This window comes from Mytilus galloprovincialis, chromosome 8 (assembly GCF_965363235.1).
Source record: "Mytilus galloprovincialis chromosome 8, xbMytGall1.hap1.1, whole genome shotgun sequence".
In the NCBI taxonomy this organism is placed as follows: domain Eukaryota; kingdom Metazoa; phylum Mollusca; class Bivalvia; order Mytilida; family Mytilidae; genus Mytilus; species Mytilus galloprovincialis.
This window is the reverse complement of record NC_134845.1, coordinates 33,519,654-33,539,722: the sequence shown is the minus strand read 5'-3', so window position 1 is coordinate 33,539,722 and position 20,069 is coordinate 33,519,654. Positions and strand designations below refer to the sequence as shown.

The 20,069-nt window shown below is 33.8% G+C and overlaps 1 protein-coding gene across 1 annotated transcript in view; it reads left to right on the top strand.

The window, feature by feature from the left end:
- The first annotated feature begins 7,598 nt into the window (after positions 1 to 7,598).
- Positions 7,599 to 20,069, top strand: part of LOC143085607 (uncharacterized) — a 25,539-nt gene continuing 13,068 nt past the window's right edge. Inside the window, exons 1-2 of the mRNA XM_076262067.1 lie at positions 7,599 to 7,702; positions 14,243 to 14,616. The gene's annotated coding sequence lies outside the window, so the exon portion shown is untranslated. The remainder of the gene's footprint in view (positions 7,703 to 14,242; positions 14,617 to 20,069) is intronic.

The following is a 20,069-nucleotide window of genomic DNA, read 5'->3' as shown; positions in this document are numbered from 1 at the left end:
TGTTTAACCCCGCCGCAATTTTGCGCCTGTCCCAAGTCAGGAGCCTCTGGCCTTTGTTAGTCTTGTATGATTTTAAATTTTAGTTTCTTGTGTATAATTCGGAGTTTAGTATGACGTCCATTATCACTGTACTATTATGCATATTTTAGGGGCCAGCTGAAGGACACCTACGGGTGCGGGAATTCTCGCTACATTGAAGACCCATTGGTTGCCTTCGGCTGTTGTTTGCTCTGTGGTCGGGTGGTTGTCGCTTTGACATATTCACCATTTCCTTTCTCAATTTTATTAGTACCGTCGGTGTTATTATCGCCGTCATCTTGTTTACATTAGTTATGAAAAGAAGTTCGGTCAACGTCGACTTCAACGTATTGCCTAATATGCAAATCATATAAGAATTAAATATGTATAATTAAAGTTCACTACTGCAAGTAGCAGATTAAGTTTCAAGGAATCATACATAAATAAATATAGTGTATCAAATAAAGCAAAAAATACATTCGTTATGATTTAATTTATTTTGTGTTGAATAAATATATTGACATTTTTTTATAAGCATTGCATGGTTATTTTAAACTTGCTGTCCCTATTCTCATTGCTAGTCTTTATATACTTTACCTTTCTAATATATAGTTTTATAGATATGTAAATTCATCTCAAAATTGAAATTTGGCTAGAAAAATGTAAGATGCAGAATTTTGTTCTTCTCTCTACGAGATTCGAACACCGTCTCGGATCCCTGAAATCGTGGATGTTGGACCACGCGTGCGCCGTGATCCGCACCGGTCCAAGACGGGCACGTGACCTCGGACAAATGAAAAATATAGCTTTTGGTATAGTCGATGTTATATGCTTTCCCTCGTCGACTATATCTGGGCAAGTCGACGGTGTACCTTTCAGCTCAGCTGTTTTGTCTGCCTTAAAGGATAATACTATTTGATAATAAATATATTATATTATTATACATTATAAAGATGTGACAACGTTATGACAGGCATCCTCCTGTCCATCTAATAACTTGTGGTTATAATATACTTGTATCGAATAGAATATAGGTTCAAGTACGTATACTGGCTCATGTCTCGGGCTTTCCACAAGTAACTTCTTTCATTCCATTCTGATTTTTCGCTACACAATATTATTCGTTCAGTTTACTCTTCCCAGACTAAGGCAGTGTAGAAGCAGATATAGGGGCGGTGTCCTCCCGTTTGTGGGACAAGTTTGGATGATTATATAATGTATCACTGAGGGACGACTCTTAGTTAGTAAGTGCACCCCTCTTTTTGAAAATTTCCGGGTCCACCACTGCAGTAGAATAGTTATTCATTTTATTACTCATCTTAGACTAAATTGTCCTTTTATTTGGTATTTTTTTACAATTATGAACCAAAAAAATCGTGTCAAGAAATCATTTCTAAAAATTCCGATATATATATAGCAAACCAACCTACGGCACCCATTATTATAGTAGTTTAAGATTTGATTTCATTCAACAAATTATGATTATTTATGACTTGCATGTACATGTAGCTTAGAACACAGCCATATACTAAATGGTCAATAATATTAATCATTCTTGAACTTTCTCTATGGGATGTTTGAACAATTTCAACGGAGACAATTTCTTCTACGATTCTTCTACGTTGGCATGGCCTGGAACTATTTACTAATTAATATAAATTAATAATCCCCGGCATAGCGACTTCCGTGGTGTGGTTAATATTTGTTAACATTTCCTAAATGCACAATCACTTTTGACGATTTCTGCCTTGACAGTCACCAATTTTAGATTCAAGGTCGGTTAATATATTGACACTCAGTTTATTTAAGTACTTCTTTGTAGATGTATTTATTGAAAATTTTGGTTCTAACTCATATCTTTTAGGCTACATCTTTTTTAAAAACGAAAGTAGAGTCTTCGTATATTTTATTTTCAGTAGAAGTCTATAGACTGACCAGAATAGAAGAGAGTAAATCAGGTTTACACAAAGTAAGAAACGCGTTGATCTTTTGATCTTTGATATCATAATATTAGTTTCACCTGTTCCATTGCAAGATAATTTTTTTTTTTATTTTTATTTCCTGGTTCTAGAATAACAACAACAATTTTTATTTGTCAACCAAGACGCTCCGAGGAGCAGTACAATTACAGTTTAAATTAAAGACAAATAATAAAATGTGGTGACCTTTTTATTGAACTATTTGAAATTACAATACATGACAATAATTTAACAAAAACTATATAGGAGAAGGGAGACAACAAACACAGTATATATTCTCAAAGATAATGAGTGAGTGAACACAAGTTAATGAAGATCCATCATTATGCTATTAACAAATGGATCTTCATTAGCATTATTAGACATCAACCTTTCAAATTTTGATTGGTCATTTAGGGTTTTAAAATTAGAAAATTTAGAGGATAAATCTAAAATGAAACTGGACCTTTCAGTTTTAAGTGACCCAGCAGGCACACAACGTTGATTTAACATTGAATCAATGTTTATTTTCTATGTTGAATCAATGTTGAATTATTATTAGATTTTGCAAATTTGTATCAACGTTGAAATCCTATGTTGAATCAACGTTGATGTTCAACATTGAATCTATATAGAATAATGGGTGCTTCAACATTGTTTCAACCAATAGCTTAATATGAATTCAGATTTAATTCAGGGTGAATACAATACTAGTATTCAACACGGAATCAAAATTGGCTAGTGGTTGTGTTCAACTGTGTTTCCATCTAAACTAATAAGTTTCATTCATCTGGTATTTTCTTTGGCTTGCAGTCCATAATTTTATACTGTAGCAATATTCAAGCTATTGTCCTCTCAAGCCGCTCAACATGCAAAATGCCATAGCAACATTCTGCCACAGGAAACTTGATCCAATAACTGCTCTATTAGACCCAAGTTTGAAAAATAATCTCAAAACAAAATTGATTAACTTTAAATAAAGTCCTTGTCTGGTTATATTTGATATGGTGTGGGCTTAAGCTCACTGTTGAAGACTGTATGGTGACCCAAAGATATATAAATAATGTTCTTTGGTTGATGGTTGTCTTGTTAACAATAGGTACAACAATAAAAAGTGTTTGGGTGCACAAACCACTGGTTTTTTTTACCTGTGGAAACGTTTACAAGACCAAGAGTTATTTTCCCATTATGTATTGTGAAGAGCATCATTTCCTGAATGTATTAGTACAAATAAATAGTGGGAAAGGCGGTTAGGTTCGAAAATTCAAGCCCATCCAAGGTAAGAATTTATAGAAAAATACTTATTGGTGTTCTATCCTGTTATAGCCTTTTCTTACACTTTCTGAGAATATTTTTAAGTGTGTACCACAACATTAAGTGTGTTTCATCTTTTTAAAAGTTATATGTCACAGGAAATACACTTACATGTAATATGATAAAAAGGACAAAAACTATCGCGTAATTCCTTTCAAGACAATTTCACTGAAGAATCGAAAAGTTAATCTACTATATGCCAACCATTTCATTTAATATAAGTTATAACCACCATATCAAATAATTTCAAAATAATATACAGTATGTTAAATAAAAAAATAGGTTTTTTGCTTTTGATAACAGCAGAGAACATTGTGCAATTCTAGTATAGTAGATAGTAACAGAAAGGAATTTATTTTAGAATTTTTCATTACCTAGGCAGATTTTTCATCTTGCAAATACAGTTTCAAAGGATAAAGACATTGTTTGCTGTTATCTTCCAATTGTGACCAATCTAAAATGATGTATTTTTCTTAAACTTTAAAATAAAGCAGAAAAATCCTTTTTGTTACCAACTCTGACATGTTACCGACATATCTGACTATATTTAAGTATATTTCTAAATCTTTTGTATTGCAAATGCTAAAATCAATAATTGGCATTTGATAAACTATTGCAGGATATACTTATTCCTTATTCCCATTAGAAACTTTTTAAAATTGATTCACTTTGGTAACAGGAAAGAACTGGATTTATTTTGTACCATTTTTAAAATTGCCATTGTTTCCTTATTAAACAATTGTTTGAATTACAGACAACAGTTCCTAGATCCCCAATGTGTGTTCTTCGATTTGTGCTATTAAAATACCGGGACTAAAGATATTTTTTTTCTTATTGCCAAAAATTAGACTTTTTCAGATATTTTAAGTCGAACTAAATAGTAGTTTCTAAATTTTACTCACAGTACGTCCAGAGGTTTAGTTTATCTACATGAAGTAATAACCTGAGCTTGACATTAAATTTTACTCACAGTACGTCCAGAGGTTTAGTTTATCTACATTAAGTAATAACCTGAGCTTGACATTAAATTTAACTAACAGTACGTCCAGAGGTTTAGTTTATCTACATTAAATAATAACCTGAGCTTGACATTAAATTTAACTCACAGTACGTCCAGAAGTTTAGTTTATCTACATTAAATAATAACCTGAGCTTGACATTAAATTTTACTCACAGTACGTCCAGAGGTTTAGTTTATATACATTAAGTAATAACCTGAGCTGGACATTAAATTTTACTCACAGTACGTCTAGAAGTTTAGTTTATCTATATTAAGTAATAACCTGAGCTTGACATTAAATTTTACTCACAGTTCGTCCAGAGGTTTAGTTTATCTACATTAAGTATTAGCCTGAGCTTGACATTAAATTTTACTCACAGTACGTCCAGAGGTTTAGTTTATCTACATTAAGTAATAACCTGAGCTTGACATTAAATTTTACTCACAGTACGTCCAGAGGTTTAGTTTATCTACATTAAGTAATAACCTGAGCTTGACATATAACCAGACACATATATATGTCCTATAATTATACAATAATAGGTTGATTATATCCCGGATATAAGTTAAATGACATCCGTTGTTTTTCTGATCGTTTTCCGAGATAATGTCTTTATTGACATTCTAATTTTCCAAATGATGTTGCATAGTATAGGATTAAACGACCTTTAAAGGAATTTATTGGTGTATAAACTAGACCAATTCACTCACAAGCCAATAAAAGTCCCAAGGACCTTTATGATATGTTTGTGAGTGACTTGGTCCAGTTTATACACAAATAAATTCCGTTAAAAGGCCGTTTAATCCTTATAATTCCTTAAAATTGGAGATAGGGAATATATTTTTCCACACTCGTTGCCTCTATCATACGTTAACTGTATATTTATATCATTGAATAGGCCTGGCGCATGAACATATTTGTTGGTTAACGCAAAAATATGTACTCAATGAAATATGCTATCTGATAAAAAGTAAACTGCAAAACTCTTATTATCATTTTAAACGAACTAAAATACACCCGTGATATCGCGGTCTGTGCAAATTGAAAACTGTACCTATACGCCTTAATTTAAGTCCAAATTTTTAGTATTCGTATTGTCATCTAAGAAAGTCATACTGATTAAAATACTTAAATAGGGAACAATGTGACAATGTTTGAATTTAGTAGTGTCAACCCTGTGGTTATGACCCGTGTATATAGCAAAATCCTAAATACACCATATGGTGGTGTGCCTGTTAGATGCGCAACGTACAGATAAGGTAATAGGTAACAGGTGAACATACTGATTAAAATACTACAATAGGGAACAAATAAATTATGTGACAATGGTTGAATTTAGTAGTGTCAACCCTGTGGTTATGACCCGTGTATATAGCAAAACCCTAAATACACCGTATGGTGGTGCGCCTGTTAGATGCGGGACGTACAGATAAGGTAATAGGTAACAGGTGAATATACTATTGGTATCGGTATCGGATTCGACCCGGAACTTGTTAATTATTGGCAATATTAATTATGTGGACTGCAAAAGGGTCTGGAGTGGTGTAATTTTTAATCAACACCAATGTCCTATATTAGCTATATATAAAGTTGAATTCTTTGATTTGCCGTTTTTACCTGATGACGGCTGACAAATTGGACCTCGTCATTTTAGTATTATAGATGCTTTTGTGTATTATTTTATTTGACGATAAACGTGCAGTGTAAATATATTTAGTACCGTCGGTGTTATTATCGCCGTCATCTTGTTTACATTAGTTATGAAAAGAAGTTCGGTCAACGTCGACTTCAACGTATTGCCTAATATGCAAATCATATAAGAATTAAATATGTATAGTTAAAGTTCACTACTGCAAGGAGCAGATTAAGTTTCAAGGAATCATACATAAATAAATATAGTGTATCAAATAAAGCAAAAAATACATTCGTTATGATTTAATTTATTTTGTGTTGAATAAATATATTGACATTTTTTTTATAAGCATTGCATGGTTATTTTAAACTTGCTGTCCCTATTCTCATTGCTAGTCTTTATATACTTTACCTTTCTAATTTATAGTTTTATAGATATGTAAATTCATCTCAAAATTGAAATTTGGCTAGAAAAATGTAAGATGCAGAATTTTGTTCTTCCCTCTACGAGATTCGAACACCGTCTCGGATCACTGAAATCGTGGATGTTGGACCACGCGTGCGCCGTGATCCGCACCGGTCCAAGACGGGCACGTGACCTCGGACAAATGAAAAATATAGCTTTCGGTATAGTCGATGGTATATGCTTTTCCTCATCGACTATATCTGGGCAAGTCGACGGTGTACCTTTCAGCTCAGCTGTTTTGTCTGCCTTAAAGGATAATGCTATTTGATAATAAATATATTATATTATTATACATCATAAAGATGTGACAACGTTATGACAGGCATCCTCCATCTAATAACTTGTGGTTATAATATACTTGTATTGAATAGAATATAGGTTCAAGTACGTATACTGGCTCATGTCTCGGGCTTTCCACAAGTTACTTCTTTCATTCCATTCTGATTTTTCGCTACACAATATTATTCGTTCAGTTTACTCTTCCCAGACTAAGGCAGTGTAGAAGCAGATATAGGGGCGGTGTCCTCCCGTTTGTGGGACAAGTTTGGATGATTATATAATGTATCACTGAGGGACGACTCTTAGTTAGTAAGTGCACCCCGCTTTTTGCAAATTTCCGTGTCCACCACTGCAGTAGAATAGTTATTCATGTTATTACTCATCTTAGACTAAATTGTCCTTTTATTTGGTATTTTTTTACAATTATGAACCAAAAAAATCGTGTCAAGAAATCATTTCTAAAAATTCCGATATATATATAGCAGACAAACCTACGGCACCCATTATTATAGTAGTTTAAGATTTGATTTCATTCAACAAATTATGATTATTTATGACTTGCATGTACATGTAGCTTAGAACACAGCCATATACTACATGGTCAATAATATTAATCATCCTTGAACTTTCCCTATGGGATGTTTGAACAATTTCAACGGAGACAATTTCTTCTACAATTCTTCGACGTTGGCATGGCCTGGAACTATTTACTAATTAATATAAATTAATAATCCCCGGCATAGCGACTTCTGGTGTGTGGTTAATATTTGTTAACATTTCCTAAATGCACAATCACTTTTGACGATTTCTGCCTTGACAGTCACCAATTTTAGATTCAAGGTCGGTTAACATATTGACACTCAGTTTATTTAAGTACTTCTTTGTAGATGTATTTATTGAAAATTTTGGTTCTAACTCATATCATTTAGGCTACATCTTTTTTAAAAACGAAAGTAGAGTCTTCGTATATTTTATTTTCAGTAGAAGTCTATAGACTGACCGGAACAGAAGAGAGTAAATCAGGTTTACACAAAGTAAGAAACGCGTTGATCTTTTGATCTTTGATATCATAATATTAGTTTCACCTGTTCCATTGCAAGATAATTTGTTTTTTTTTTATTTTTATTTCCTGGTTCTAGAACAACAACAACAACAATTTTTATTTGTCAACCAAGACGCTCCGAGGAGCAGTACAATTACAGTTTAAATTAAAGACAAATAATAAAATGTGGTGACCTTTTTATTGAACTATTTGAAATTACAATACATGCCAATAATTTAACAAAAACTATATAGGAGAAGGGAGACAACAAACACAGTATATATTCTCAAAGATAATGAGTGAGTGAACACAAGTTAATGAAGATCCATCATTATGCTATTAACAAATGGATCTTCATTAGCATTATTAGACATCAACCTTTCAAATTTTGATTGGTCATTTAGAGTTTTAAAATTAGAAAATTTAGAGGATAAATCTAAAATGAAACTGGACCTTTCAGTTTTAAGTGATCTCGATGGACATTGAAGAGGAAAATGAATTTCATCATCAACACTGTCATTAATCCATAATTTACACAATCTTTTGTAAGTGGTGTATTACGTTATGTCTTCCCTTTTTCTATTTCAAGTTCATGGTCAGTCTAATTGTAAGTTGGTTAACTCATTTAATACTCACTGGAATCTGAACTGTCATCCGTCTTAGTTGAAATCTTTGGAAATATGGCACCATTAAGAGACTCTGTCAACTTGGTTACGATTACATTTGCCTTACTACCACTTGAGACTGGACTCAGTGTCCCCCGAATCAAGTGATATAATCTCCTTTTGTTCTGTTTCGGCATTTTGTATTTTTGAATCCGGGATTGAATTTTCGGATCCAAACTGTGTATGATCTGATCAAATGAAATGATGGTTTTATCTTGTAATCCTAAATTCTCTTTCCTTAAACTGTCAGGTTCATCATCAGTAAACGCATCATCATACTCATCTGAAATTACGTCAACCAATTCATGTGATTGCCTATCGTTCTCATTCATAGTCCCAACCGAATCTGGATCCTCTGTCCTCGGCCCAGGTGACACATTTGAATCATTCACGCTAACCTCATCCAAGTCTGATACTTCATCTTCAAGAATTTCTTATAGGCAAGTTTCCACTTCTGAGATATCAAGCACATCTGCTTCAATGTTTTTAAGTTTTTTTTGCTGGCTATTTATCTATAGAGGTACTGAATCCAATATAGCTGGCTTAATTCTATCATGGTGCAGCACAGTGGTAGTCTTTTGATTACCGATTTCATATAAAACTTTAATCTTAACGTTTCTCACCACATAAGGTCCTTTCCATTGAGCTTGGAGCTTTGGGCTTTTCCCTATTTTCTTTGCCGTATCTATAGCGTAGACAAGATCTCCTGTTTCAAACGTATGCTCATGTTTTCTGAGATTATGTAGTCGTTTCTGATGTTCTGATGATTTCTTTAAGGACTTTCTTGCAAACTCGTGGTATTTCTGTAAAGAAGAAGATAATATATCAACATAGTCTTCATAGTCACCATTTCATTTCTCTTGCATTCCAAAAATAAGTTCTTACAGGAGATGTACCACACGGCCCAACAAAAGTATGTTAGGTGTCAGTCTAGTGCTTGTGTGAGGTGTACTCCGATATACACCTGTTAATAAATTCTTATAAATTCTATATATAACTTTTGGACTATTTTCAATCTCGGTCTATTTCTGAAATTTATTCTTACATACTTTTGATTTTTTAGCCCTACATGCTAACATTGCCTATGTAAATTTTAAAATTGTGTATATACACATTGAACGACAAATCTATGTGACGTATAAAATTTTCTGACGTCAGACACACAAATCAATGAATGTGTTTGTAGATAGATGTTTTTGTGTTCTGTTCAATAGTTCCTTTCAAAATTGTTATACGATGATGACTGATGCACCCATATTTTGACTATTTTATTTATTGTGTCTGTTTAGTTAACGCATCAATGTAAATATAACGGAATTTGATGAGACTGTCATCAAAGTGATAGGGTTAGCGCTTTAAAACCAGGTTTAATCCACCATTTTCTACATTTGAAAATGCCCGTACCAAGTCAGGAATATGACAGTTCTTGTCCATTCGTTTTTGATGCGTTTTGTTTATTTGATTTTGCTATGTGATAATGGACTTTCCGAATTGATTTTCCTCTAAGTTCAGTATTTTTGTGATTTTACTTTTTTCAGATGTTCATCCCAATTATTTTGACTTAGACTGACAAAACATCTCATCATTTGTACAAGGTCCTGTTAAATATTTCAACTAGCCCATTTGAACTAGGGTGGTAAGGTGTTGTTTTTGTTTTTGCCAATCCAAGTAGTTGTCTTAGTCGTCGCATTCAGCCACAATCGAAATTTTTACCTTGGTCCGTGTGGACTTCTAATGGTATTCCAAAACGAGCTCGAGAGAAGAATCCTCTGACCACTGTTTCTGCAAACGGAAAGGCTTCTGTCCATTTTGTGAACTGGTCAGAAGAACTAAGACATATTAACTTCCTCGGCGGGATTTGGGTAAGGGTCCGAGAATATCTAGCTGTATTCTGTCCATTGGTGAGTCAGTCTGATAAGTTTGCATTGGTGCACGGCTAGCTATCGTGCTTTTCTTGTAAACTGCACACACTCTTTAACTATGTAGTTGCGTTCTGGAGGTCCGTGTTTCATCAATTCAATTAAGTTCTTAGTGACTGAATCTTTAAGTTGTTCCTCTTGAAGTTGCATGCGCGAATAACCCTCTATCCATGTACAATGACTATCTGTGTTATCATTTGGATTAACTGTTTTTCTCGTGGCTATTGGAAGGACACCATCAACGTCTGCTTCAAAATTTTCCCATTGTGTGTGCAGTTTGCTGCAGTGTTAGCAGCCATTGCATGCCAATGTTAGCGGGTCCATTCCTGCTTTGTAGCAGTCACAAACATGACTTGTCTCTGGATATCGGAATAGTGCGTCAGCGTTGCAGTGGTCTTTTCCAATTCGATGCTGGAATAACATGTCAAATTGACTGAGCTGTTCTAGCCAGTGGGCAAGTTGACCCTATGGGCTCTTGAAACGGTAGACCCAAGTAAGTGAGATATGATCTGTCCTCAAAGGGAATCTTTGTCCAAGTAAATAATGCTTGAATTTGTCTGCAAAAGATACCACGGCAAGAAGCTCCTTACAAGTCACACAATATTCCTCCTGAGCAGGACTTAAACGTCGGTTTGCGTAGCTTATAAAAAGCTGTTACAAAATGTTAGAAATTATTATAAATTAAGGAATGTATCTCCCTCATGCAAAGCTCTGATTCCTTTCAAGAATTTGGCTATACTTTTAGGATCTTTTGAATTATAGCTCTTCATCTTTATATAAGCTTTGGATTTTAAATATTTTGGCCACGATTATCACTGAAGAGACATGTATTGTCGAAATGCGCATCTGGTGCAGGAAATTGGCACCGTTAATGTTATTATAACTCTTTCAATACCTTCATGTATCTGTGACAGAACAGCTCCAATTGAAGTGTTTGATGCGTCTGTGTCAAAAATAAATGTCTGTTCCGGAAGTGGATAAGCTAGATTAGGCGTCGACGTTAGGAAAGTCTTTAGCGAGTCGAATGACAGCTGTTGGTCTGTCCCCATGTAAACGTACATCCTTTGGATAGTAAACGGTACAAGAGATCCGTTATGTCAGCATATTTGGAAATAAATCGTCGGTAGTAGTTGGTCAGTCCTAAAAATGTTTGAAGCTCCTTAACATTGGAGAGAACTGGCCAATCTTAAACAGTATCGGTCAGTCCAGAATTTGTCACTATACCTTGCACTGACATAGTGTCCCAGAAACAGAACTCTCTTTTGAAACCGTTTACATTTGATGGGTTTGAGTTTGAGACCATGATTATTAAATCATTCAAATACATGAGTAAGGTAACTTATGTGAGATTCAAAATCCGGACTGGATATCATCACATTGTCAAGGTATATTATAAAAACCATTTCCCACTGCAGACCTCGCAGGACTAATTCCATTACCCGTTGAAATGTTCCTGGTGCTCCACATAGCCCAAACGGCATTCGAGTGTATTCAAACAGTCCGTAACGAGTTGTGAATGCTGTTTTGCATCGATCCTCGGGTGCAACTCCTATTTGATGGTACCTGCTCTGAAGGTCCAGTGTCGAAAATAAACTCGCTCCTGCAAAAGTTTCCAAACATTCTTCGATATTCGGAAGAGGATACGAATCTTTGCTGGTTACTGCGTTGATTTTCCTTTAGTCAATGCACCATCTTTTATCTCCATCTTTTTTCTTCACAAGAACAACTGGTACTGACCATTCAGAGTGAGACGGTACAACTGTTTCGCTTTGGAGTAGCTTATCGAGATGCGCTTTTTCTTAATGTTGAAATCCTAATGGAGTACGTCTGAGGGACTGACGAATTGGCCAAGCTTCGCCAGTCTTTATTTGGTGGTGAATACCAAAAATGCAACCAAGACCTTCATCATTCTATCAAATATGTTTTTGAATTCCATAAACAGTCTTGCAACCTTTTGTATCTGGTGAGATGTAAGGTTGTCTCCTGTTGAATCCTTAATAGGTCCTAAATATTTTGGCAAACTGTCTGTATAATCAGGTATTTTGATGTCTCTGTTGTCTGTATCAGGATCCCCACTGTCAATGTCCACTTCTACAAGATTTCTCAGATAAGTTCCAGATGACAGCATAATTTTCTGTTTTGTTGGATTGATAATTCTGATTGGTATTCTTTCTTTCATTTCCACTAAAACCATTCCAGTGTGGCAACCGTTTTATAATGATACCGGGTCCAAAACACCAACAACCACTTTCTTTTGGACAGCCTACCCTTCAAATCACATTTGTCTCTGCCATGGGCTACAAAGTGGTTTCTATTGCAACCGTGACTCTAGATATTTGGTAATTAGTTTCTTTTCGATACCGTCCTGGAATAATATCATCTTTTAACAGCAGATAACTTTGTCTGGCCATTATTATACCATCTACTTCTTTCAATAAGTCCATTCCAATTAAGATATCGCTTCCTATTGGCGAAATGCATGCTTACTTAATGATCTATGTCTTTCACAGTCTAAGCTTTGTAACCACATGTCAGCCTCCATTTCTTTCCCGCTTTCTGCATTCAACAAGCAAGCTTTCATACCCATAGTACCGCTCAAACCCAATATCATTACATATGAGTCTGATATATCTTCTGTCATAGAGAATTCATAATTGAGAGACTGTTAAGTAAGACCCAATATTGGGATGGATTGCTAATTCTATCATGTTGTCTAACTGAACAATAAGATTTTTACGGAACTGTTTATATTTATTTTTCCTAGTTTTTATACGCCCCTCAAAATTTTGACGGGACGTATTATGGTATACAAATGTCCGGTGTCCGTCCTTCTGTCCGTTCGTCTGTCCGTCTGTCTATCCGGCGTAAACATCTGGCACCGTAACTTGAGAACGACTTATCCAAATTTCATGAAACTTAATATAGTTTTTTCTTATGATAGTCAAATGATCTGTATATTTTTTGGTGAAAATAAGATTTAAACTTTTTGAGTTACGGCACTTTGTAACTAAAACAGGAGTGTTTTTTTTTCACATGTCGCACCGTATCTCAAAAACGATTCTTAATTATTGATTAAAACTTTACACTCTTTTTAGTTATATTAATCTTAATATCTGTATACTTTTTGGTGATGATTCAAAATTCTATTTTTGAGTTATTAAGTATTTTGTAAAAAAGGGGGAAGTTTTTTTTACATGTCGTGCTGTATCTCAAAAACGATTTATTAATATTGCTTTAAACTTTACACAGTTCTTTGTTATTTTAATCTTAAGATCTGTATACTTTTTGGTGATGATTCAAAATTTCATTTTTGAGTTAATGAGTATTTTGTAAAAAAGGGGATGTTGAAACTAAACACACTTCTTTGTTATATTAATCTAAATATCTGTATATTTTTTGGTTTGATTCAAAATTTATTTTAGTGATATTAAGTTTTTTGTAAAAAAAAAAAAAAAAAAAGGAGGGGTGTTCACATGTCCCGCAGTGTCTCAAAAACAGTAAATGGTTATTGCTTAAAACTTTCTCAGAAACTATTTATGACTATTGCATTAAACTTCCACACAAGACATCGGGCGTATCATGCGCTCATGGCGCAGCTGTTTATTCTCAAAAAATTTAAAAAGCTGAAGACATTCCCTCTCACTATAGGTCGTTGTTATATTTTTTAAATAGTGTTTCCTTGTCATCTATTTGTTTTAGGCAATTTATTTAGAGAAAAATCATTTGTTTGCAATAATCATACTTAAATTTTATCATATAAATTAGATTATTTATTCAGATTGGTTAATGTGTCTACCTGCTCTTTTAATTTAATATTATAGAATAGAATATTTTTATTTCCCAAATTACAGGGCCCATAAAGAAGACACTACTAGTAATTGGTTCAATAAAATTCTTTTCCAAATTTTCAAAAACAACTTATGCTAATTTTCATGTTGTATTTTCCAGGTCTAAAATGGCCAGGGCAGCAGCATGTTTTAACCCGAACCGTGATGTTGAAAGCAGCATAGAAGATTGTGTTCAACCTAGTGTTAGATTACAAAATGTTGTGGCAAATAAGAAGGACGAACCTTTAAATGACAATAAAAACAATCCATGTTATGTTCTAGTTGAAAATGAAGTGATTCAAAACACTACATCACTTGAATCATGGCAAGAAATTACAGATAGTGGAAATTAGGGACTTGAATATACTTTAACTCATAACACACCTGACCTACATCAATCTAAGGACCAAGTTCTCACTGACAATGTTACACAGTTTGTGCCAATTGCAAGTCAGTATGTGAACCACAAACAATTTGCTGAACATGTTTTAAAAGGTAAGTTTCTAGTTGTTAAATTTAAAAACCCTCAAACTGATTAATTTTCTTTTTAAATGGGGGCTTACAAGCTGTAATCTGACACCCGGAAATTTTAACAGTCCATAAGTCCGACAGTCGGATGGTCAAACAGAAATTATTATATAGTATATTATTGTTGAAACACGAGCAGTGCTTAATTTTTTTAAATTTGGATGTCTAGTAATGAGATCCCAAATAAATTCTTTAGAATTTGAACAATTTATTAAAGATTCCATTCCTGTTGATCATCGTAAAGTTGATACAGAGAATGTCAGATTACCATGTTTACATGAATGCCCGAACATGTCACACATTTGTGGTTTAATGAAATCATTATATGGACATTTCTTTTAATAGAATCATCATGACAAATCACCATGGTGTTGAATGGCGGAACAGAGATGGGCAATGACACAAAGACTGTAAACATTCACTTAATTCAGCAGACGAAATAACGTATAGCGTGATTTTTTTAAATTTTCTTGGGTCAAAATTAGTCTCCTACGCGTGTTCAGAGGTGAAATGAAAAAAAACACATGTCAAGTGCATGATAAACAGCAGGACTGATTGTCTCCAATTCAATGAACCAAGAAAACACCTCAGCGCAAATAATGTTAAAACACATAAAACACTTGACTATTGATTTTACTGTTCACCTGAATTTTCCGCCCTCCCTTGACACCATTTGCGAGTATGGTCTTGAGGAAACAATGATAGTCCGTCAGAAGGGGATGATTAATGACTGACCCGTGTTAGGAGAGAGTCATATCTCTTGCATGTATAAGACACCCATGTGGATTAGGCGTAGGAGTAGGCTAATGCAGCTACAAGGCAGCACGCGCACCCACGTAGTGGAAAGGGATTAATATAAGTAACAATAACTGGTTTCCGAATCCACTATATATACACATGTTTAAACTAACAACTGTTTTGCCCCCTCCCCCTTTTCAGAGACAGTGGTCTCGTATTTATATTTGAAACCTTAATATGCATAAGATCCTTTTAATTTAAGATCACTTTTACAACCCTAAGGCTATGAAGTTACAAAAAGAAGCATTCACTACTTATAATTACATTTTTTTAGCTAGAATCATGAAAATACGATTTTTATCAAGTTTTTATTCAATTTACATGTGCACTTTATTTAACACTTGTTAATTTAAACATGTTTATATATAGTTGATTGGGAAACAAGTTATTGCAACTTATATTAGACCCTTTCCAGTACGTGGGTGCGCGTGTTGCCTTATAGCTGCATTAGCCTACTCTTTTCGAAATCCACATGGCTGTCTTTTACATGCAAGAGATATAACTCTCTCCTAGCACGGGTCAGTCATTTATCATCCCCTTCTGACTATCGTTGTTTCCTCAAGACCATACTCGCTAATGGTGTCAAGGGAGGGCCGGAAATTCAAATTTTCTCCCAGGAGTCGGACCTTGTGTTGGTAGTCTGATGCACTAACTCCTACACCATAGCTCTATTATTGGTGTATTTTCATGCACCTGCTGTTAGAGAGGAGGTATTAATTTTACCCTTGCCTGTCTGTTTGTCTGTTAGTACATCCATACGTCCCAAAGTTGGTTTCCAATTTCTAACTTTAGTTTGCTTAAACCAAGTATTATGAAACTTATACAAAATGCTAATTACCACATAATACAGATTAAGTTTGAAATAGGGTGCCTTCACTTTTACCGTTCTTTAGTTATGCCCCTTTATTAATATAATGTCCCTTTATTATTCCTCAACCGACGAAGTCGAAGGGGACTTTAGGTTTGCACTCTATCCGTCTGTCTGTCTGTCTGTCTGTCTGTCTGTCTGTCTGTCTGTCTGTCCATCCGTCAGTCCGGCAAATCAGTTTTCCACACTTTTTTTCTTCGTTCTTAATGATTAAAATTTACTATTTATTTTATAGTTTTATCATGACAACTTATAGATCGACTTCGAGTTTTGTTCCGGTCTGATGATTTAGTCCAGATTGATGATCCACAAAACAAATCCATATCTATATATTTAATGTTAGAGTACTATGTTAATCCATATTTCTATACAAAGAGATATAACTAATTTAAAAAATCTTTTGTAGATGGTTTGAAAAATTTGTGCCAGGTTTGTTTGTTATTTTGTATAAACTAATTTTCTGAATGCTTTATATAATTAACAACAATATAGAGAAAAGAAATAATCGTTTACCATCTAGGTCAAAGTTTCAAATTTTCCATTACCTGGAGCAGACGATTCGTACACGTTACACCCCTCAATTTCAACATCAGTCTATTTATATTTAACTATAATGTTGTTAACCATTAATTTATTATCTGAAAGGATATTTATATTGAAAACATGCTTTAAATAATGATGGAAAGGTTTTACTGTGTTAACCCGTAACCTGTGTGCTATCATAATACCAATTGCCTGACCGGTTTAAAAAATGTCAATACAATTTGTCCATTTGAATTGTACAATAGGTATTGTGAGAGCTAATATCAACAGGTTACATCTCAGCTCCTTTGTTCTAACAGATCACCCCAGTTTTGAGTTTCTTTGTTTTGCATGCTTTCCTTTGTTCTGTAACATTTTGGCGGGAATGTCATATCCACTATAAAACTTATAAATAATTAAACGGATAAGACTATCTATTAAAATTTACGTAGAAAAAAATCTAGTGTATATGCTGAGATTCGAACTCAAGACCTTTAACATATCAACCTACAACACATACCACTACACCAGGACGACTGGATACCAACTATCAGTAATTTAACATATTTAAAGGAAGCAAGGTATTTTTATAAGTGGGGCGAGTTGGTAGAATTTTATCCAATGGGGTTTAAACCTTTTTCGTTAATAAGTAAGGTGTCAGTACCTTTTGTACAATTGAAATGGACAAATTGTATTGAGATTGTTTAAACTGGTCATGCAATAGGTATTATATATATAATAGCACAAAGGTTACCCAATAACCACAGTAATTAGAACACTTCTGTTACATGAATATGGACTTGTTTTTGACAATACAATGCTCAAATATGGATACTAGCATCACAAAGTTAAGTAAAATTACTGAAATCTTCACAATTTTGTCATTTGAGCTAATTTGTAGACGGTTTCTGTCTTAAATGGAAATGACTGCATTAGTGTTCAGTCTTAGTATTTAAATTTTCTTGTATTTGATGATAATACATTGCATGTATACAAAGGTTGACACTGTCAACATGAAAGCAGCCACTTTCGGTTTTAACAAAAACCATCCGAAAAGTGACATTTAATGGCATATTTGACAGATTTTTCATATTTAAGCTTGAATTTGAGTGTCTTTAATGACTAAATCAGTTCAAATCGTTCTCATAAACTAATTGAATCGACTGAATTCGACACAGACATAGATATAACTTTCTGGGGTGGTATAAACCTTTGGCGTAAAGCTTTTTTATTTATTTTCAAAAGGTAGAAGACCTGGATGCTTCATACCTTGTATGCAGTTTACTTATGTTACGAAATTTAAGTCTTTCATATGTCTATTGACCTTGACCTTATTTTCATGATTCAGCATCTTTTTGAAAAAAAAATTTTTTGTCAACACGTGAAATTTTCACATACATGTACATGACTTATAGATATGAGTAGTAGGATACCTATATTTGGTACATGTGTATATGAATCCTAGCAATGTCTACATGTAGACGGGATTCACCTCATTTCATGGATGATTGTGATCAAGTTTAAAGTTAGTGTGTCAACTATATGTGGTGTATAGCATGATTGTAAGGGGTACATGTCAGTCTGGAAGGTTTCATCTTACCTTGACCTCATTTCCATGGTGCCTTGGTCAGTGTTCAGTTTTTGAGCTTTGATCTGTTTTTAAAGTACTTAATTTATAAGTAATTATAGGTCAACTAATTATTTGGTGAATGGAATGAATATATATAAGTTGTACATGTTGGTTTGTAAAGTAAGAAATATTCTTGACAGGTTTGCTCTTGAAAAAAATTAAATACCATTTATTAGAATGTGCGAAGTTGTATAGGGATTCTGAAAATCAAAGTTTAATCAATAAACTTAAGAAAATCTAGCCCAATGCTTAGGTGTACATCTCGTTATCATCTGACCGTAACCTCATTTTAATGAATTATTGGTCCATGAAAGCTAGGTTTTTGGTGTTTTTGTTGGTTTTTCAAATATTGATAGCAATAAGTGACATCATTTTCATGGTTCATACGGCATTGCTAAGTATCAATGGTAATGTTGTCAGTTTATCAGATACTATAACACATGTATAAGAAACAACTATGTCAACTATATTTGGTGTATGGAATGATTGTAAGGTGTACATGTCAGTCCTGCCTTGTTCCTGTGACCATGGTCTCATTATCTTAGTATATTGATAATGTTAATTTTATGTGGTACTTATGTAGTAAAACCTTCATGTTACAGACTTTCAGCACAAATTCAATAATAATTAAAAACCAATTGTTCAGAGAACAATTGAAAGTCTTTCCACAGCAAAGAAATTTGGATAAGAAGGTAGTTTCTTCATACTGATGCGATGTATAATGGTTTAATTATATTAATGAGTGATATAAGGGAGATAACATACTACTTCCGGTGAAATGAATGTCACTTCCGGTCTCATATGATAGCCTCTTTCACACTGATTCCAAAAATATATAGTTTCTATATACTTTTGTATGTAGAATAGGAGATAATTGGCCACTTCCGGTTTGTTGGAAGTCATTTTTAGTCTTCAGTAATCTGTTCATGTATCTATATGACAAAATATATGGATTCTGGGTACTTTTATGTGAAAAAATTGCAAAAAAAGCTTTTTCCGGTTTTCTAAAGGTCACTTCCGGTAGCCATTTTTCAAGGTCATTTGTCACTTAACCTTTTGTATAAGGTCAAATGTCTTTATAATGAACTTAATTGAAGTTATAATTAAATAACCTCATATCAAGACATTCCAGGGGCACCAACTCCTATAAGATGCCATTTAATTGTATAAGAATAAATGTAGCATATCTTCATTACAATAAAGCAGACATTTTGCACTTGTTCTTTTATATGTATCTCTCAAAGTGTCGGAGAAAATGCAAAAACAAGCAAAAGTCACTATTGAGAACTTGACCTTGACCTTTGACCTTGACCTCATTTTCTAAGTAAGGACCCATGGGACTCAATTTAAAACATTCCAGGGTTATACGGTTAACGGTTTATGAGTTAAAAAAACATACGAACAAATTTATTCCGTAAAGGTAGATAACTCCTATAAAATTTCATCGAATCGCTTCGATCCAAATACGCCAAAAATTACTGAGGATGTAACGAACAATTTGTAAAAAGAATTTTGTCGCTATCTTTTTTTGTTACGAAGGAGATACACTCTGATGATAAACAGTGAATAGGGAGATAACTCTTACAAAGAAAATGGTTTGTC